A 22504-nucleotide genomic window follows, 5' to 3' on the forward strand; every position below is an offset into this window, starting at 1 on the left:
AGAAGCAACATTTTCAAAGACCCACAGTTCCTGGTAACTTCTCTTTATTATTTCTCGAGCACCTAAGTGTGCATAGGACTTTACAGAATACTTAGGAGACACGGGGCCACATCTGATCTCAGTTACACCAGTTTATATTAGGAGAAACTCTACTGAAGTCGATGGAGTAAACGAGATTAGAATCAGGGCCAAAGTCTGTACCTTGAGAATTGGACAATCTAACTCTGAAATATGACACAACAACTAATAATTCATATGCTGACAGGAGCAGATATTGTTGATGAGGAGTTCAGTGCTGGTATAAGATCAGCACTAGAAAGTGTCAACATTGTATATTAAGCCCTCCAGAACTTTTCAGTTTATGCCTTATTTCTTGGAGAAGAAAGTATATAGACAATTATGTGAAGGCGAACTGGGAATTTATCACACTACATCAGATTTTTTTGTAAGACTGAAGCTACTGTACAGTTACAAAATGGGAATTCTTTTTGGATAAAATGCTTTTTTGGAGATGCTACTATTTAAGATTTACCAACTCTTTAATAACAGGCATAAGGTTGTATATTTGAAAGAAGAAAATGGGTGACAAACATTTTTTTTTCCAGGGAGATAAATTACCCAATCTGATGTATCCATCAGGCTATGAACATAAATTTTCTTTGAGACTGAATGGTTTTTTATTAATAACTCCATCTTGCGACTGTTTTCATAGCGCATATTCAGCTTGGAAAAAGGAATAAAATACATGCAATCTATGAATGATTTGTCAACTCCCTGGCATTATAAAGATTGTATTATTAAATTTCATCCCCAAGAAGAGTTACTTCACATACCAATAGTTTCTTAATAGCCCATGGTGTGAGAGACTTTCCTAGCTTTCTGGCAGACCCTCTCTGATTAGGACATGGAAATTTTACTTTTTTGATAGTAAAAAAGTACAGCACCCAAATACATATAGGTTATTTATCCAGTAAATTATTGCTTTGGAGTTCAATTCCATTTGATGCTTCTTGATTTATAATCATTGTAACCTGGAATACGATGGATGCATGAAGAATACAAAAAGTAGCTGAGTTTGATTTAAGTATTCTAAACTGAATGAAGCATTCTCACTGTAGTCTCGGGGGGGTGGGGGACACAAATAAAATCCTGGATGATTATGCATCACTTTGGTATGTCTCTGACTCTTCTCCAGCTAGGGTAAGCCATTGCTACCTTTCAAGAGACCTATATTTAATAGATAACCTTTGCCACTCATAATTCAGAAGCACAGATTTGGAGCACTGTTGAGAATGGATATGCCTCTAGAGGGAGCATCTCCCTGCAAGTGACCCAGTGAGTTGTTGGGGCAGTGGTTCACTCCTGAACACAAGTGAACTCAGAAGTTGTCAGAAGAATTGAGTGAAGGGGTGCCACTACGTTGGCAAAGGGTAGAGCCTAGTATGACCCACATCATCTTTATATATTAGATATGCTCTTTCCCCCAGGTAGACACATACTAAAAAGTAAGCCCCAACCATCCCCATCACATACCCTCAGGAGCAGGCTCCACACACCTTATGTTCTGTTCTTTTTCCTTTATCAAACTGCTGATCCTCTCTGTGGCTCCTTGGTCCCCTATGCAAGGAGCCCCTTCCCACATGAACTAGCTGCAGATTCTGCTGCTCTTGAGTAGCCTCAGAGAGGATCAGGGCACAAAAGAGGGTCCCAGGCCTGGCAGGAGTCCCAGCAGCTGCTGCCACATCCTATGAGTGGTATAAAACTTTGTAGCGTGTATCCATTGCAATGTTGATCAGTCTAGTCTCAGAGCCAGCAAAATAAAATTAGTTTTCAGGGTTACAGGAATTGTAACTAAATAGTAGTCCATTCCTACCTGCTCCCCAGTTCATAACAGGCTGCAGTGCGAGGTTTAACTTAGATTCTTTAGGGGCATGGACCATCCTTTTGTTCTGCGTTTGTACAGCACCTAGCACAAAGGCCTCCAGGTCTATGACTGGGGCTCCTAGACACTACCTCAATAGAAATAATGAGTAACAAAGGTCTGGCTACCCTGGTAGTGCCTATAAGGAAGGAGACTCTCTCTCTCTCTCGCATCACTTAAATCATTAAACTTCCTGTCACCAAGTAAAGCGCATTTTTAAAAATGCTCGTGTACATGTTCCAGTGGATGGGTAACATGAGTTTGAGTCTAATGGGATTAGAGTCCAAATGATGTAGTTCTTTGGAGACCAGTTCCATACATGCTGAAGTTCGGCAGCTCAGTTAGAATCTGTACTAATATTAACTCTGTGACTATTCCCATTGGATTATACAGCATGTGCACATCTTCAATGTGTTTACTCAAATGCCAAGCATTGGCCAAGTGTTCCCCTTTCTCTGAGGATTTAGAATCCTGTCTTGACCTTGGTGGCCTGTCAATGGCGGGTTTGCCAAATCTGTATTATGGTGGCTACTATCACTCGCTCCCACTAATAGGGATGTGTCAGAGAGATAACACACACAAAAACTAAAGCACAGAAAGAAAGGGATTTATGTGTGCTGTCAATGATGTATGTGCACTTTGAATGGGAAACAAACAAGTGAAAGTAGAAACCTCTGTTACTGACTTGCTCAGAACTCCAAAAGAAATTAATGGGAATTATTGCATACGTATATGGGAGAACAGGCCCCGTAAACTGGGATGAATGAATTAACTATGCTAAGAGAGAAACACTTTTTCTTTTCTAGCAGATATTCTTCTGGAAATGGGGAAATACAGGATTACGAGTTTGAAGTTAGATAATGTTTCCCTACTAGAAAAACGTGAAGAGTCATTGGAATTAAAGCTCCAGCACTGGAACTTCTCTATCAGAGTGGCTACATCATTTCAGTAAGTTAAAAACGAGGCAAAGTTGGAAAGTGAATCTTACCATAGCTCGTCCCCATCATACCTTGCTTGTTTCAGACAGTTCGCAAGTTGCGAAACATACACCTTGGCCTTGTGTTTCTCACTGTTCCAAATTAGAGCTACACTCAAAGCAAATTAAAAATAAAAAGTTACATCATACGTCCATACGTAAGTACAGAACTCTTTTGAAAGATGAGACTTAATATGTAGTTGTATTACTCACTTTTCAGCCATAGCGAATAACCTCCATTTGTTATTTTATAGCACATAGTAGCTGTTTTTGAAACAATATGTTGGGGACTCTGTTAAACTGTAAGGACAACTCCTGTTAAAGGCTAAAGGAAGACATGCAATTAGCCTCCTAATTCAAACCAGATGATTGAATTCACATTATCCTTTGATTTAGAACAGTGCTGAAAAGACATCTTAATGCATAGTTGTGTCCACTGGTGAACAATTAGGGCTGTCAGTTTAAGTGGTCAATTGAAGAGGTAGGTTAAACTGCACTTTTTAGCTGTTCTGTGACCTTGCAGTTGGAAATCTTCCTTTGGAATTACAATCGTGGGCATTGACATGGTAGCTGAAGTGGCAGAATGTAATTAAATCTGAAATACCCATGACTACACTCTTTTCCTATACATCACAAACAAATGACTCGAGAAAGGGCTGACATTGGATAGATTGGTATGAGAAAGTATTGGTAATGGAAGCAATCTGTCAGCAAGCAAGAAGATCAGACAATTAGGGCAGCCAATGTCTCAGGAAGCGGGGAGTGGAGGTGGGAAATGAGTCCATCTAAAGAGACAAATGAAGATGCTTTTGCTATCTCTTTAAATGAGACTTTATCTTCCCAGTGGTTGCTTGCAAAACAGATGACACTCATACAGGGCCAAATTCTGCCTGCAGATGAGCACAGGCAACTTCCACTGATTTCATCCCAGGGCAGCATTATGGATAAAGTCTCAGGACTATGCATAAGCCACATTATCTGTTGACTCAAGGGCCAATCGTGCAAAGTGACAATCACTCCAGTGAGGTGCTGAGTAGAGATGTTGTCAAGAATTTTTCAGTGAAATGTATTTTCATTGGAAAATGCTGATATGTTGAAACTAAAACTTTCTACAGGAATGGACCAGTTTCTATGAATCTTTCATCAAGGAAGGTTTCTTAGGTCCAGGATGGAATATCAGGAGAGGGAGGAGGGAAAGAGAGCTCACCCCACCCACAATAGTCAATAGGTAGTATAGGAAACCTAGGTTCAAGTCCCTGCTCTGTTTGATTCATACCAGGAACTTGAGCCTGAGTCTTCCACATCCCAGGTGAGTGCCTTGGCCACCAGGCTATTGGCTACACTGGGGCAGGACTCTTTCAGTCTCTCTTGGTGGAGCAGTTCCATTTTGTATAAATCATTAAACAATTTTGGGCCCCAAAGAGAGAGAGAGAGTGTGACTCTTCTTCCCACTGGTTAGAGCAGTCACCTGGAAGGTGGTGACCCAGGTTCAAGTCCCTGTGCCGATAAATATTTTATTATTTATACAAAGTGGAACAGCTCTAATAGGAGATATTGAGAGAGACTCACCAGAATAGGGAACAACCTGGTGATTACGGCCCTCACCTGGAGTGTAACAGAATGGCAGAGTAGGAACTTGCCATATCCCAAGCGAGTACCCTAACCACCAGGCTATTGTGGGTTAGTGGGCAGGGTTCTTTTCTCTCTCTCTCTCTTTCTCTCTCTCACACTTACCCACAAAAAACTTCAAAGCTGTGTTTCATCCTTATGTGGAACGGGAAAATCTAAAAAAATTTGCAGGACATGAAAAATGTTTCTTGCTCAGTTCTAGTGCTGAGTGTCTGCCACTGTCACTAATTTTAATAAAAAACAATGAGGAGTCCGGTGGCACCTTAAAGACTAACAGATTTATTTGGGCATATTTTGTGGGTAAAAAATCCACTTCTTCAGATGCATGGACTGAAAATTACAGATGCAGGCATAAATATACTGACACACAAAAAGAAGGGAGTTACCTTCCAAGTGGAGAACCAGTGTTGACAGGGCCAATTCAATCAAGGAGGATATGGTCCACTCCCAATAATTGATGAGGAGGTGTCAATACCAAGAGAGGGGAAATTGCTTTTGTAGTGAGCCAGCCACTCCCAGTTCCTATTCAAGCCCAAATTCATGGTGTTAAATTTGCAAATGAACTGTAGCTCTGCAGTTTCTCTTTGAAGTCTGTTTTTGAAGTTTTTTTTGTTGAAGTATGGCTAATTTTAAATCTGTTATAGAATGTTCAGGGAGATTGAAACGTTCTACTGGCTTTTGTATGTTTCCATTCCTGATGTCTGATTTGTGTCCATTTATTCTTTTACATAGAGACTATCCAGTTTGGCCAATGTACATGGCAGAGGGGCATTGCTGGCACATGATGGCATATATCACATTAGTAGATGTGCAGGTGAATGAGCCCCTGATGGTGTGGCTGATGTGGTTGGGTCCTCTGATGGTGTCGCTGGAGTAGATATGGGGACAGAGTAGGTAACAGGGTTTGTTACAGGGATTGGTTCCTGGGTTAGTGTTTCTGTGGTGTGGTGTGTAGTTGCTGGTGAGTATTTGCTTCAGGTTGTGGGGCTGTCTGTAAGCGAGGACTGGCCTGTCTCCCCAAGGTCTGGGAGAGTGAGGGATCATTTTCCAGGGGTGTGACTTATTTATTTATTATTATAGAGCAGCTACACCAGTGTCCTAGGCAATATTGAGTTAGGCAGGAAGAGAATGTCCCAGCCTTCAGGGTCTGATTGTCCTCTCTTACTGACTGCTGCAGAATTGGTATAACTCCAGTGGAGTACTGTGGTACACCTGGTATCCTAGAAGACCTGAGACCTTGTTGTGAATTTTTTGAATGAGACCATTAAAATGCAAATCATGACTACTCTACTTGGATAGTAAAGATCCCATGGCATTTTTTTGAAACATGGGATTTGCCAAAGTTGTTCATGGCCAACTTTTCACTTTCCCCAGTAGTGTGCCCTCTGGCACTTGTCTGTTCATGAGTCCTTTGTATCATCTGCAAAGTGCTTTGGGATCCATTAGGATGAATGGCACCACAATAAGAATAGATGTAAAGATTGTATTTGCTGTTATCACTCTTGAAGTTGTCATAGTACTGCTATCTCCCTGGAAATACCAGTAGCTTTTTGGCAGGTCTGTGCATGTACTCATGGACAGTTAACTCTCCTTATAATTTAACATCCACAAATCTGTATAAAACAAATGACTTAAATAAACTAGAGACAACTAGTGTGAAATTCTGCTGTAAGGTATACCCAGTATAACTGTACTGATTTATATGGGCTCTCATGGGATGCCAGTCAAGACACCTAGAATCTTTATGAATTTTAATTTCTACCCTCTGCAATCCAGCAATGAGTCAAAATATGCAAGCCTTATTTTGATCTTTCCTGATGTTTTCTGCTGCAGTCGTTGACTTGTCAAATGTCATTACACCATTTTTCCTAATGACAATAAAGTATCTACTAGAGATGGGCCTAATGACCTGGAAGTAATTGGAAGAGTCTGCAAACAAAGATAGCTGCCAGATCACAAACAGACCTGATATTTTATTCACACAAGCTTAGAGCTACTGCAATAAATCTGGATCAGCTACTGTACTCATTAAGTGAACAGATAATTAAAGCTTGAGAAAGCATGGATATTCCACCTGGGAAGATGGCACTCTTTATAAAGAGAGACAGAGAGCAAGATTGTGAGCCTGCAGAGAGCTTAATTAAAATAATTCACTGTTACTTTAAAAAAAAACATCCAACAAACTACTGCTCTCTTTATCTGAATGCAGCGCAGGTCACAGATTTAGGGATGGAGTAAAACTTATTTAGAGTTAATTGGATGCTATAGAGAGGATCTGAGTCTTTGGTTCCATCCTGTGTGTTTATTCATTTTGGCACCTTTAGGCTAATTTGACCTGTCACTCTAAATATTGCACATGCATGCTTTGTCATAGATTTAAGAAGTTTTTCTGTTGATATCTGGTTGAAGCAAGATCTGGCAAATTTTTACATGACACTATGAAAGTCTAATAATTTTATTGTTTGGAGGATTAGACCCACTAGTATCCCAAGATGTTCTCTTTACTCTTTCCTTTCTTACTGAAGGCACTCAGTGACCCAACCCTTCTCTTAGGAGAAGCAGGAGACTCCTAAAGTAGCAAGGTAGAAGAAAATGGAGGTGGGTGTAAACCATTATTTTTCATGCAAGCCTATTAGATAATGTTCAAGAAGTTGATTTGGGCCTAGAAGCAGATATATAGCCACTGCAATTTATAGAATGCAAGTATCAAGTAGTCATGCTGAGCTGCCCCCCACCTCCCACCTAGATAGGAGAGCTGCCTTATTTTGCATAAGATGAAATTTTGTAATACTCAAGGATAATCCCAAGTAGAGCACATACTTGAAGCATGGGGGATTCTACCCTGGGAATTAGTGACTCTGAAAAAGACTTCAGGGTTGTGGTGGATAATCAGATGAATATGAGTTTTCAGTGTGATTCTGTGGCAAAAAAAGAGCTAATGTGATCCTGTGATACATAAACAGCAGAATCTTGAGTAGTAGTAGAGAGGTTATTTTATCTCACTAGATACTGGGACTAGAAGATCACTGCTGGAATACTGTTTCCAGTTCTGGTGCCCACAATTTAAAAAGGATGTTGATAAACTGGAGAGAGTTGAGAGAAGAGCCATGAGAATGATTAAGAGATTAGAAAACCTGCCTCATAGTGATAGATTCAAAAGAGCTCAGTCTACTTATTTTAACAAAGAGAAGGTTAAGGGATGACTTGATTACAGGCTAGATATATCTATATGGGGAGCAAATATTTAATAATGGACCCTTCAGTCTGGCAGAGAGGTATAACACAATCTAATGTCTAGAAGCTGAAGCTAGAGAAATTCAGACCGGAAATGAGTAAATTTTTAACACTGAGAGTAATTAACCATTGGGACAATTTACCCAGGATTGTGGTGGAGTCTCCATCACTGGCCATTTTAAAATCAAAATGGGATGTTTTTCTAAAAGATATGTTCTAGGAAATGTGTTGGGGGAAGTTCTATGGCCTGTGTTATATAGGAAGTCACACTAGTTGGTCACAGTGGTTCCTTCTGGCCTCAGAATCCATGAATCATGTTATATTTTTGATAAGAAGAATAGTGTATACTTATAGGTGGCTTCAAAGTTATCTCATGAACCTTAGGTACTGTAACAGGGTACATCACACCACATCGATAACATGTTCAGGAGTTACCAGATGACGTGGTTACAGATAGTTTTACAAATTCTGTTTAGCTGATACTATACACAGTAGATCTGGTCAAAAAACTAGGAGGATTAGGGGGGAAATATGAGATTTTTTTTCTTGTCAACTATTCCCTTTTTTATCAAAAAACATCAACAATCTGTATAGCTGGTTGAAAAAAGGGGTGTGGAGTGAGGTGAGAGTGTAGGGAATTACCAAAAAAAAAAGAAAGTTGATTTCCGCCATCCTTTGTTTTTATTGACATTCTAATTACTTTGTTAAAAATTCTAAAGTACAATTTGTTTTTACCTATTCTAATAGGCAGTTAAGTCTTTGATAAAAGCTTAATGTTAGTTTTGGTCCAAATCTTTTTAGAAATTGTCCATGTGACCAGTGAAGTCGGTTCTCCCTGTCTTTATTGTCTCTGACTGAACAGTTTCTTAGATGCAGAGCTGCTACTTAAAAGTTATACTGATATCATGAGCTAAAAGTATTGTAGTGTCAAAAGATTGCAGGAACTGAACTCTACTTAATCATTTCCATGTGGTTTGCTGCAGTATCTTGCAAAATATTCCAACCCAGTGAAGACTGATTAGCTGCAGAGAAAATTTAAGAAGGAAGGGATCAAGGGTCCACCTGGCCCATGCCTTGCAGTTTAGACAGGAGTTCCTACTGTCTTAGTAAATTTATTAAGCTTGCATCTGATGTGTCACCTATCAGGTGTATTCCTCCTGCCTGTCTAATAGGTTGTAATCTGAATTTAGTCCTGAAAGGGAGCCATTCTCTGGATCTTATTCTGTTTAAGGGCAAAGGCATAAAGAAGTTGGAAATCAATCATGCCATTCACTGGATCAATAGGTAGTATAATGTGGCTTAGTAAAAAAAAAAAAAAAAAAAAAAGCAGCAAACCCAAACACTGTCAGCTTGCAGTATATCATTGTGGCATTCAGCACAGGTGTAAAGATGCTGATTTAAGTTCTATTTTGGCAGATAACCAATGCCAGGAATTATTGAAAAGGATTTAATTCTTGTAAAACATTTAGATGTATGATTTAACAGTAGTTTTCTATCTGTAATATTCTTTTGAAAGAGGAGATATAAATCTTTTTTTTTTTTAAATTAGAAGTCCACCTGAACAGCCTGCCTGAAAGTTTGAGAAACAGAAAAAACAAACATTTTCAATTTTCTTTTCAGTTTGTTTTGTCCAGGTGAATTTTTCATGAGCTGAAAGAGGCTGTATTGGACTGAGAAATAAAGTCCTCTGTTTATCTAAAAAACAGATACAGTGCAAGTCTCTCCCATATGACCATGCTAATGTGTTTCACTGCTTCTGTCAGGGATTCCTCTTACACATATGCCTCAATAGCAAGTCTATTCAGCGTTTGTCTGGACCACACAGACTAAGCCTGTAAGTGGCCTTGTGTACACTACGAGTTTAGGTCAAATTTAGCAGCATTAGATTGATTTAACCCTGCGCCCATCCACACAACAAAGCCATTTTTTTTCTACTTAAAGGGCTCTTAAAATTGATTTCTTTACTCCACCCTCAACGAGGGCATTAGTGCTGAAATCGGCTTTGCCGGGTCAAATTTGGGGTAGTGTGGACGCAATTCGATGGTATTGGCCTCCAGGAGCTATTTCAGAGTGCTCAGTTGTGACAGCTTTGGACAGCACTGTCAACTCAGATGCACTGGCCAGGTAGACAGGAAAAGGCCCGCAAACTTTTGAATCTCATTTCCTGTTTGGCCAGCGTGGCAAGCTTGCCTGCACAGGTCACCATGCAGAGCCCATCAGCACAGGAAACCATGCAGTCCCAGAATCGCCGAAGAGCTCCAGCATGGACCGAACAGGAGGTACGGGATCTGATTGCTGTATGGGGAGATGAATCTCTGCTGGCAGAACTCCATTCGAAAAGACGAAATGCCAAAATATTTGAAAAAATCTCCAATGGCATGAAGGACAGAGGCTATAACAGGGACCTGAAGCAGTGCAGTGTGAAAATTAAGGAGCTCAGGCAAGCCAACCAAAAAAACAGAGAGGCAAACGGCCTCTCCGGTTCAGAGCCCCAGACATGCCTTTTCTATGATGAGCTGCATGCCATTCTAGGGGGTGCAGCCACCACTACCCCAACCCTGTGCTTTGACTCCATCCAAGGAGTGGGAGGCAACACAGAAGGGGGTTTTGGGGGTGAGGAAGATGATGGTGAGGAGGTTGTAGATAGCTCACACAAGGAAGCGGAGAAACCGGTTTCCCCAACAGCCAGGATCTGTTTATCACCCTGGACCTGGAGCCAGTACCCACCAAACCCACCCAAGGTGGGCTCCTGGACCCTGAAGGCGGAGAAGGGACCTCTGGTGAGTGTACCTTTGTAAATATTATACATGGTTTAAAAGCAAGCGTGTTTAATGATTAATTTGCCCTGGCATTCGCGGCCAGTACAGCTACTGGAAAAGTCTGTTACCGTGTCTGGGGATGGAGCAGAAATCCTCTAGGGACATCTCCATAAAGCTCTCCTGGATGTACTCCCAAAGCCTTTGCAAAAGGTTTCTGGGGAGGGCAGCCTTATTCTGTCCTCCATGGTAGGACACTTTACCACGCCAGGCCAGTAGCACGTAGTTGGGAATCATTGCAGAACAAAGCATTGCAGCGTATGGTCCCGGTGTTTGCTGGCATTCAAACAAAATCCATTCTTTATCTCTCAGTGTGACCCTCAGGAGAGTGATATCATTCATGGTCACCTGGTTGAAATAGGGTGGTTTTAGTAAGCGGACTTTCAGAGGTGCCCCTTCCTGCTGGGCTGTTTGCCTGTGGCTGAACAGAAATCTTCCCTGCTCTTAGCCACGTGGTGGGAGGAGGGGTGAAGCCATTATCCCAGAGAATTGTGTGTGTGTGTGTGTGTGTAAGGGTTAGTTGGGTTTCTGCTGCCCGTTAACCTGGAAACTGCAGCCCCTCCTTTTAAATTGCCAACCCATTTTAAATGGCCAACCCAACGGCTACTTTGTATGGGAAATGAGGGCGCTGCTGTTTGAAACCATTCTCACATGTTATGAAGGTTAAAGAAGCCAAAATACTGTGGCTTACCATGGCTGCCTGCAAACTGAATTCTGTTGCCTGGCCCTGCATGTGTGATCGCTCACACCAAACTGGCATACCCTCAATAAGAGGCAAAATGTGACCTTTTAATGAAAGCACATGTGCTATGTAATGTTAACAGCAAGGTTTAACATGAAAGAGTCTACCCATTGCTCTATAAAATATGTCTTTTTAACTACCCCCTCCCCTTTTTTCCCCTCCACCAGCTGCATCTGTTTCTCCTTCCCAGAAGCTAGCGAAAATTAGAAGGCGAAAAAAATGCACTCATAATGAAATGTTCTCTGACCTCATGCTGTCCTCCCACACTGACAGAGCACAGCAAAATATGTGGAGGCAGACAATCTCAGAGTGCAGAAAAACACAATATGACTGCGAGGAGAGGTGGCAGGATGAAAATGGTAGGTAGCGTCAGCTTGTTGAAAGAAGGCAGAAGTCAATGCTCAGGCTGCTGGAGGATCAAACTCATATGCTCCAGCGTATGGTTGAACTGCAGGAAAGATAGCAGGAGCACAGACCACCGCTACAGCCCCTGTGTAACCAACCACCCTCCTCCCCAAGTTCCATAGCCTCCTCACCCAGATGCCCAAGAACGTGGTGGTGGGGGGCCTCCAGCCACCCAGCCACTCCACCCCAGAGGATTGCCCAAGCAACAGAAGGCTGGCATTCAATAAGTTTTAAAGTGCTGTGTGGCCTTATCCTTCCATCCTCCACCACCCCACCCAGTGCTTCCCTCCTCCACCACCCCTCCCAGGCTACCTTGGCAGTTATCCTCCTGTTTGTGTGATGAATAAATAAAGAATGCATGAATGTGAAGCAACAATGACTTTATTGCCTCTGCAAGTGGTGATCGAAGGGGGGAGGGCAGGGTGCTTAGCTTACAGGAAAGTAGAGTGAAACCGGGTGACAGGGTTTTGTTAGGGGGCTTATTCCTTCACCCACTTACTTCCCTGGTCCTTCTCGCATGAACAGAGAGCAATAATACCCGAAGTCCAAAGGTGCAAACAATTCGATGTTTATTGGGGTGAACTTCCAGCAAGCATGATTCCAGTTTCCTTCCTTAGTATCCTCCTTCCCAGCTCTGACACCACAGAGCCTTAGACCTGTGTCCCTGTTCCCATTCCTACCCTTAGCCAAACATGATTCCAACTTCCTTACTTAGTATCCTCCTTCCCAGCTCTGACACCACAGAGCCTTAGACCTGTGTCCCTGTTCCCATTCCTACCCTTAGCCAAACATGATTCCAACTTCCTTACTCCCATTCCCTGTTCCCATTTCCCCCTTTAGCAAAACATGATTCCAATTTTCTTACCCCCATTCCCTGCTCCCATTTCCCACACCCCCATGCCCACCCACACCCACACCCACACCCACTCCCACTCACTTCCTCATTGACTACAGATTATATAGTAAAACTTGAGTTCTGCTTAGCTATACCTTAACCAATCATTTTCCTGAAATTTAACTAACCAATCCTAACATATTGTAACATGATTATGTAACCAATTATATCCCACCACCTTAATTAGTTTACACCCAGCAAAATTAATTATACAGCAGACTAGAACAATCACAGAACCAGACAGAGATTATACAGACAAACAACAGCAAAGTGGGAACTATAATGACAAGACAATACAGAAGTGAGGATTTCACATCCCAGTATTGATAAGTGAGTTCTTGCCAGACAGGATGCTATCAAACTAAGTTTCCTTTTACATTTTCTAGGCACTTCCCTTTCTCTGGAGGTGATAGGAATACAATCCTGTCCTGATAGTGCCTAACAGCCCAATAGCACCTTATTTCAATGTGACTAGTTTGGAATGTGAGGATGTGACTGTTCGCTTCCTAGCTTATGGCTGCCTCTGCTGCTTAGCCAAAGGCCTTAGCCTAAGAACAAGGCCTCAGTCTGTCACAGTAAGAGAAGGCCCTTACACTGGCAGACAGTGGTTTTGATTCTTTCTTTTATACCTCTGGAACTAGCCAAGTGATAAGAATACACCTAAATTCTTAAAGTACAGGCCTTTGCAGACAGGCCTGAATATCTCTATCCTAACAGGTTTCTATCAAGGAGAAACAAACAGAACTTTCCCACTGTAGCCTGGCCAGTCATGAAACTGGTTTTCAAAGCTTCTCTGATGTGCACCGCACCCTTCTGTACTTTTCTAACCACCCTTGTGTCTGGCTGTGCATAATCAGCGGCCAGGCGATTTGCCTCAAACTCCCACCCAACCATAAACGTCTCCCCCTTACTCTCACAGATATTGTGGAGCGCACACCAAGCAGTAATAAAAATGGGAATTTTGGTTTCTCTGAGGTCTAACTGAGTCAGTAAACTGCACCATCGTGCTTTTAAATGCCCATTCTACCACCATTCTGCACTTGCTCAGCCTATAGTTGAACAGCTCCTGACTATTGTTCAGGCTGCCTGTGTATGGCTTCATGAGCCATGGCTGTTACGATACAGATATTCAGGCCTGTCTGCAAAGGCCTGTACTTTAAGAATTTAGGTGTATTCTTATCGCTTGGCTAGTTCTAGAGGTATAAAAGAAAGAAATCACTGTCTGCCGGTGTAAGGGCCTTCTCTTACTGTGACAGATTGAGGCCCTGTTCTTAGGCTAAGGCCTTTGGCTAAGCAGCAGAGGCAGCCATAAGCTAGGAAGTGAACAGTCACATCCTCACATTCCAAACTAGTCACATTGAAATAAGGTGCTATTGGGCTGTTAGGCACTATCAGGACAGGATTGTATTCCTATCACCTCCAGAGAAAGGGAAGTGCCTAGAAAATGTAAAAGGAAACTTAGTTTGATAGCATCCTGTCTGGCAAGAACTCACTTATCAATAGATGGGATGTGAAATCCTCGCTTCTGTGTTGTCTTGTCATTGTAGTTCCCACTTTGCTATTGTTTGTCTGTATAATCTCTGTCTGGTTCTGTGATTGTTCCTGTCTGCTGTATAATTAATTTTGCTGGGTGTAAACTAATTAAGGTGGTGGGATATAATTGGACAATATGTTATGATTGGTTAGTTAAATTTCAGGAAAATGATTGGTTAAGGTATAGCTAAGCAGAACTCAAGTTTTACTATTTTATCTGTAGTCAATGAGGAAGTGAGTGGGTGTGGGTGTGGGTGGGCATGGGCATGTGGGTGAGGGAAATGGGAGCAGGGAATGGGGGTAAGAAAATTGGAATCATGTTTTGCTAAAGGGGGAAATGGGAACAGGGAATGGGAGTAAGGAAGTTGGAATCATGTTTGGCTAAGGGTAGGAATGGGAACAGGGACACAGGTCTAAGGCTCTGTGGTGTCAGAGCTGGGAAGGAGGACACTAAGGAAGGAAACTGGAATCATGCTTGCTGGAAGTTCACCCCAATAAACATTGAATTGTTTGCACCTTTGGACTTCGGGTATTGTTGCTCTCTGTTCATGCAAGAAGGACCAGGGAAGTAAGTGGGTGAAGGAATAAGCCCCCTAACAATGGCATTAAGGGGTAGGCTGGGTCCCCAAGGATAACTGTAAGCATTTCAACATCCCCAACGCTTATTTTCTGGTCTGGAAAGTAAGTCCCTTGCTGCAGCTGTTGAAACGGACCAGAGTTCCTGAAGATGCGAGCGTCATGTACCTTTCCCAGCCATCCCACTTTGATGTTGGTAAAATGTCCCTTGTGATCCACCAGTGCTTGCAGAACCATTGAAAAATACCCCTTTCGGTTTATGTACTCGCTGTTTTGGTGCTCCGGTGCCAAGACAGGGATATGGGTTCCATCTATCGTCCCACCACAGTTAGGGAATCCCATTGCAGCAAAGCCATCCACTGTGACCTGCACATTTCCCAGAGTCACTACCCTTGATATCAGCAGATCTTTGATTGCGTTGGCTACTTGCATCACAGCAACCCCCACAGTAGATTTGCCCACCCGAAATTGATTCCTGACTGACCAGTATCTGTTGCAAGCTTCCACAGGGCTGTCGCCTCTCGCTTCTCAACTGTGAGGGCTGCTCTCATCTTGGTATTCTTGCACTTCAGGGCAGGGGAAAGCAAGTCACAAAGTTCCATGAAAGTGCCCTTATGTATGCGAAAGTTTCACATCGTGAAATCGTCCCAGACCTGCAACACTATGCGGTCCCACCAGTCTGTGCTTGTTTCCCGGGCCCAGAATCAGCGTTCCACACCATGAACCTTCCCAACTGACACCATGATGTGCACATTGCAGGGGCCCGTACTTTGTGAGAAGTCTATGTCCATGTCCTCATCACTTTCGTCAGCACGCTTCAGTGGCCTCCTCGCCTGGTTTCACTTTTCTTGCAGGTTATAGTTCTGCAATGCGCACAGTGTTTATAGTGCTCATAATTGCTGCAGTGATCTGAGTGGGCTTCATGTTCCCAGTGCTATGGTGTCTGCGCTGAAAAAAGGCGCGAAACGATTGTCTGCTGTTGCTCTGATGGAGGGAGAGGTGAATGACAACATGGCTTAAAGGGTTGGCTTACAGGAATTACAATCAACAAAGGGGGTGGGTTTGCATCAAGAAGAAACAGAATGGCCCCCTCAAGTATAGAGCTCAAAACCCTGAGTTTAGCAGGCCATTGATTTCATGGAGGCGGGGGGAGAAAATGAATACAAATGAATACAAAACAAATCTGATCTATTTCTTGTTTTGATCCACTTCATCTATCTTTATACATCTTAGGCTGGCATCAGACGGTGCAGTATGACTGCTGGCCATCGTCGTCTTCTGGCTGCTCACCAGAAGACGGTGCAGTACAACTGCCGGCAGGACTGAATCTCCATGAGACGAAACTTAAAAAGGGAAATGACCTGGTTGAGTGACTTCCATGTCTGCTCAGGTGCCCCTGACCAACCTCACTGAGGTCGGCTAAAAGAGCACCCAGGAGTATGACGATGATGGCTACCAGTCATAATGCACCGTCTGCTGCCAAAAGGCAATGAGCTGCTGCTGTGTAGCAATGCAGTACCGCGTCTGCCAGCACCCAGGAGATATACAATGATGGTGAGCTGAGCGGGCTCCATGCTTGCCATGGTATGGCGTCTGCACAGGTAATCTAGGAAAAAAGGCGCGAAACGATTGTCTGCCCTTGCTTTCAAGGAGGGAGGGAGAGAGGGAAAGAAGGGAGGGCCTGACAATATGTACCCAGAACCACCTGCGACAATGTTTTTGCCCCATCAGGCATTGGGATTTCTACCCAGAATTCAAATGGGCGGCAGAGACTGCAGGAACTGTGGGATAGCTACCCACAGTGCAACTCTCCGGAAGTCGACGGTTGCCTCGGTACTGTGGACGCGCTCCGCCGACTAACTGCGCTTAGAGCATTTGTGTGGGGACACACACAATTGACTGTATTAAAACGCTTTCTAAAAAACCGACTTCTATAAATTCAATCTAATTTCATAGTGTAGACATACCCTTAAGTGATACCTATCACTGTGGCATAGATTCTATGTTTTGCCTTAGTATGAGAGGAGTCTAATTCTCAGTTGCCTGCTCAGTTAATGAGATCAGAACAGCTTCATCTACACTGGAGTCTTCTTGTTAAAGTGCCTAAATGACTGATATGCTCTGAGGAAGGATGCACATCTCAATGTGATGTAAAGAAAGATAATTAGTTTCTAAGGTAAATTCTCATGTCTGATGTGGCCCTTTGTGTTGGCCTGGTGTCATAAAGGGGCTGTAAAGCTGGCACAAACCATTTGAGAAGTCCCTCTGATATGGGGATATCTCCAGGTGTCAAATTCTATACCACTCTCCTCCCTTTCCCTCACTGTAGGGCTTTTTGGGGTGTGTCTGGGACAGAGGAGTGTGGCTGAAGCACTGCTGCACTTTGTCAGTGGTCATTTGTTGTAATTGTACTTTAGGAGCCATTGCACTTGGATGTAACTTAGAGCAGCCCTAAGGCTGCTCTTAGTTGCCCAGATGACTGTACAGGCAGTTCACTAAGCCCTGCTAGGTCATAAAAACTGCATACAGCCAATTTTCTCTACCTCCTCTCCCCCAGCCACAATTGGTTCCTTCCACAATCATCACTTGATGTGATCCCAGTATTGGGCCCATAGAATCTGTTAATGGTTTTGTAGCCTCCTGTACAGAGCATTACAATAATCTTGTCCCCCAGTGTAAAAGGCATAGAGGATTTTATCAAGCTCTTCTATCCAGATTAGTACCATTACTTCAGTCTTCTCTGTATTGAACCTCAGTCAAGCCCGCAGTGTCATCCAATACAGAACAGATTTTTTATGAGACTATGGAATTGATGAAGGGGAACTGATCTGAGGCCATACTGCAGGCACATAACAGAAAGTGCTGTTTCCTTACTGTTACCTTGCTTAACTATCCTTTCATTATGAAGCTGCACTAACAGCAGCTGTTATTGTACACTTTATTATGTCAGTCTAATCAAAGAACAATAGAAAGTGATGCAGAACAGACCTATTGGATCCAGTGCAACTTCTTGTCATTGGAGTATTGTTCCCCATGGTATATTTCCTAGTACTTTGTCTAGTCTAGTTTCGAAAACAGCTGAGCACACAGAATTTCTATACACTGTGCTAGAATGGGAAAGAAATTATCATATTTATGTGCAGTTCTGAATGTCTGTTTTAAAGAGCAATCACTTAATGTTATATGTATAACTTCTTTTTTTTTAAAATGAAAGGAAAATAATTTTCCTAGAAGTTATCTTTGGATTACCACAGTATGGTAATTACCTTCCTTATAGTTTGCCCTGAAGTAAAGAGCAACAAAGGGCTTACAAGCTTAACTTCAGACCACAGAATGATACTTGAGAATCTTTAGCCTTAGCAAGCCCACTGTCCTGCATTTTAAGGTAGGCCTATTATATGACAATACCGTCTGTTGAGCCATTTGAGTGTCCTTTCTCTGGCCACGTATTGTGAAATCTGAGCTAACTCCTTTGAAAAAAAACAACCCAACAATTTGAAGTGTTCAGCATTGTCTTCTACAGTTTCATGGCAATACACTGAGTCAAACGCTGTAAAGAAATGCTTATCTAAAATTCAAGAGAAACTGTCTCCTTAGACAGGATTACCTTTTACCTCAGAATTACCTTTTACCTCCCTTGGATTTGACAATACAGCATGAGTAGTCAAAGGCTACATCTACACTATGTATCACTTTGGTGGCATGCAGGGTACTAGTAGCTACACACTACAGTGTATAGCTATACTTGTCAGTGAAAGGCTCTGGTAAGGGGGAGGCAGCGAGGAAAGACTCAGCATCCTTTCCCCACTGCCTCCTCTAGCTCCCTCAGCTTTTCCCCACTGCCTCCCTCCTACCAGAGCCTTTGCCCAATACCGGAGTCTTTTCCTGTAGTGGGGAAGGGCTCCAGCAGCGGGACACTACATGGCTAAAAATGGCAGTATAGACAGGAATGCATTGCTTGGGTGAATAGTGAGCCATGTGGGGGTAAGTACCTGGGCACATACCCATGCCTTTCAGGCATGTTGCCAAGCTGTGCCAAGCTGTGGGGCTATTCGAGTACATACTCTACATGCTGCTGAAAGAATCATGTAGTACAGACATAGCCAAATAATGTGAAAATGTGATGAGTCAGAGAAGCAAGAGAAGATAATTTTGTGTAAATGTAACTGTCTCAGCAGAGATCTCAGAAAATATACAATGTAGGATCAAAATTGTTGGAGTTGGAAAAGACCTAACTCCATGATCACCCAACTAGACAGGATATAACCCCATGACAGAGATCGTATCAGGTGTAAAAGTGAACACTTGATCTTATCCTAAAGGCCTAGCTTTTGGCTGTATGTCCTCTTTACACAAAGAGCTGAATTGCAGTTTCATTCTTTTACTGCACAAATTATCATTTCGTACCTCGTGAAATATCTGGCAATTTCCCACAATATCCTGGATAACCCTTACTGAATTCAGTTTAAGTATTTTATGAGTTCACTGTATTAAGAATGCAATGTTTATGTATGGAATGGTTTATAACATCTTTAAGGAGGAGACATGGCTAATATAAATTCTGGGAAATGTGAACTTCAAAGAATTCTTTGAAACAATGTGCTAGACAAACAAAGTTAAGTGGGATTGCTCGGAAATGCTTGGGAGAAGGGGAATGTGAATTACCAGCCTCTGGATCTGTCCTTTTGAAGTTGCTCCTTATCAGGAAATCCACTGTCTGTCTGATTATCTATTCATGGTCTGATTCTGGAGTGTGTTCTGAGCCAAAGCAGTTATGAACTCTGTAATGCTTTTACCCTAAGAATAAATGAGGTTGCTTTGCGAGAGCTGTGTGATAACTCGGCCAATTATACTGTTCACTGTCTCTGAGGAGAAATGTAAAGCAGATGTGCTGAGGCAGTCTGACTTTGCTGGGGAATTCACAGTGTAGGCAGGGAGATGCGCAATCTGGAAATACTCCAGTCTGAAGGTGGAGAGACGTGTCATTGTTCAAGAGAGGGGATGGCTAGGGAGCTAGAAGCCTAGGAGTGGATGCCCTTGCTGCACCATAGAGGGGGGCTACAGGTGCATTTGCCCTGACTTGTGACACCTCAGAAATCAGCTGCTGCTGTTTTGATTGTGCAAGTAGAGGTTTCTCAATGTGTGGAGCATTATGCACAGTGGGGCAAGTACTCCTGGCACTTACACTGGTGCTACATTGAATTGGTAGAGATACTCCTGATTTACACCAGTGTGAGCAGAGAATCAGCCCCCCTTGTACTTTCAAGAGGGATAGATTTGGATAAATCTCATTAACTTCAGCCTGCCCTTTCTGTCCCTTTCTCCTGTTCATTCCATCACATTTAAAACCATCTTCCATTCTCATCGCTGTGACCGTGTTACAGCAAACTGCTCGCTTCTCTCCCCAGCTCACTCCTTCCCTACCTCTACACTGACATACTCCTTAGCCATGGATGCAGGGCAGAAGACGATGTACGGTCACCTGTGCTGCCCCCGCACCACATGTGTCACTGGTAGGGCATCTTTCTCAGTTCTGGCCCCTTTCAGTTACCTGAGTGGCAGAATGGTCTTGACTTTGGCCCAAAATTGGGGCCAACAGAATGACAACTTCTGTAAACCCAGTGTAGAGTGGGTGCAGTTGTAAGGTGCCTTTGAAAGGCATTGGCTCCAAAGGCTTTGTCCACTTTTAAGACACACAATATGTCTCAAACTGATAGAATATTTCCTTTTGAAAGATTCTAAACTTTTTAAATGCTACCACTTTAAGGGAGATGAGGCATAGTTTCTCTCTCTCTCTCTCTCTCTGAAGCTTTGTTTGAATGAACCCTGGATTGTAGGTCAGAGAGAGCTGGGACCAATCTGCTGCTAATGCTTTGGAGTGTGAAACTGGCTTTGATTCCTCACTAATCAGTACTAATAAGCAGGATTTCCCCTATTCCTCTTGGGAAAGCAGACTGCTTACAAAGCTCTTGTTCTGGAGTAAACCAAAGCCTACCAGTAAACCTTAGTTAAGAATTAACTCCATAACAACCAAACCAAAAATTATGGATTTTTCATCACAAAAACATTGGCATGGTTTTTTGTTTTGGGCACTTGTTTCTTGAGAGGATTTTACTGTTAGAAAGGGATTCCTAAAAAGAAGAGAAAATGAATTTAAGATCTTGAAAGTAAAACAGATTTCTCTTTTTAGTAGATGTTTCTGTGGCACCCATCACAGTGCTACCTGGCTGTAGTCTTTTGTGCTTTCGGTTTCAGTGAATATTTATGCAGAGCTTCCAACTTTGCTACCACTAATGACAACTGACTTCAGTCAGAGTAGGAATGGATACTGAGTAAAAAGTTGTTTGAAGGTAAATGTGATTTTAGAAACATACCCTTTTGCAGATGTCCCGGACTGTATAAATAATAATAGTATTCTGCTGCAGTGCCTGTGAATGGAGACTCTCAAAGTGTTTAACAAAAACACAGGGCTAGAATATTTCTCAATAAGTTATGGAAGAGGGCCAGGAAAACACCTCATGAAGTCTCTGATGAATCATGCTTTCAAATGGGAAGGGCTTTGGGCATTGTAGGATGCTGCTGTCCAACCCCACAGATCCTGGAGATCTATCTTAGATGGCTCTCTTCACCATAGTGTCTGAGCACCTTGCTATCTTTCATGTATTTATCCACATAACACTCCTGTTGTTATCCTCAGTTTACAGATGGGGTATGGAGACACAGGTCAAGGGCTTGTCTACATAATGCACCAGAGGGGGGTAAATTCTAGTGCACACTGGCATATTGTGCACTAATTGTCCCATGTGGACTAAAAATTTCCTACTCCATGTTCATGTGGTATTCTTTGAAACAGGACTACATTAATGTGCACTAGAGAACTTTTAATGTGTCCCAGTAGGGTTCACATGGCTCAGTTAATGTGTGGCACCCTCAATGGACTAGAGTTACTCCCCTCGAACTAAACCACCATGTAGACAAGCCTTAAATGACTTGGAGGGCACACAGGAAGTCTGTGGTGGAGCAGGGAATTGAACCCAGGTCTCCTAAGTTAGCACCTAATCACTGGAGCAGGGCTGGGCACCTCTAGATAACCAAAGGTGGCTCTATGGAAGCCTGCCTGCTCTGTGCTGCCCATTTGCCCCTTCTGCTTGCCCTCTTAGAGCCATGGGGCCAAAATCTGTAATGGTCAGCAGTAGTAGCTGAAAATGAAACAACATGGGGCTAAAGTTTCTTGGAGCAGTATTACTCCTGATGGGAAATTCCCTCAGTGGGGAGCTGGTCACTCCAGCAGTCTAATACCCAGGAGAACATAATTCTTGCAGTGCATCTGCAGAGGAGCTTTGGAAAGAAAGAAAGTGTGAAGACAAACTCCTGTCTTTATGTTAAATTAATAGCACAGGAGAAGGCTGACAGACACATCTACCATTTGTTCAAATACTTTTTTAAATACCTCCACTTTTATATACAATGCCATCTTTTGAGCCTTTCTGAAAATTGAATTCTATTCTTGTGTATATCCACAAAACCTAACTGCAAATGTGGGGAATGCAGAGATTACCTGTTAAATCTGCTGAAAGTGCAGCCAATGTTTCTGGAAAAAAGTACATCTGCAGTTCTTGTTTGTATGAATTATTTAATAGATGGCAAAAATTCATTTCAGCCATGCTATTTTCCCACTGTGGAGAAGAGCATTGCTAACACAGGGCCAGATTTTTCCAGCCTTGCTCACAACATAATGTCCTACTCAGCATGAATAAAGATGGCAGAATCTGATGCT

Source organism: Lepidochelys kempii, chromosome 8 (genome assembly GCF_965140265.1).
Source record: "Lepidochelys kempii isolate rLepKem1 chromosome 8, rLepKem1.hap2, whole genome shotgun sequence".
NCBI lineage: Eukaryota > Metazoa > Chordata > Testudines > Cheloniidae > Lepidochelys > Lepidochelys kempii.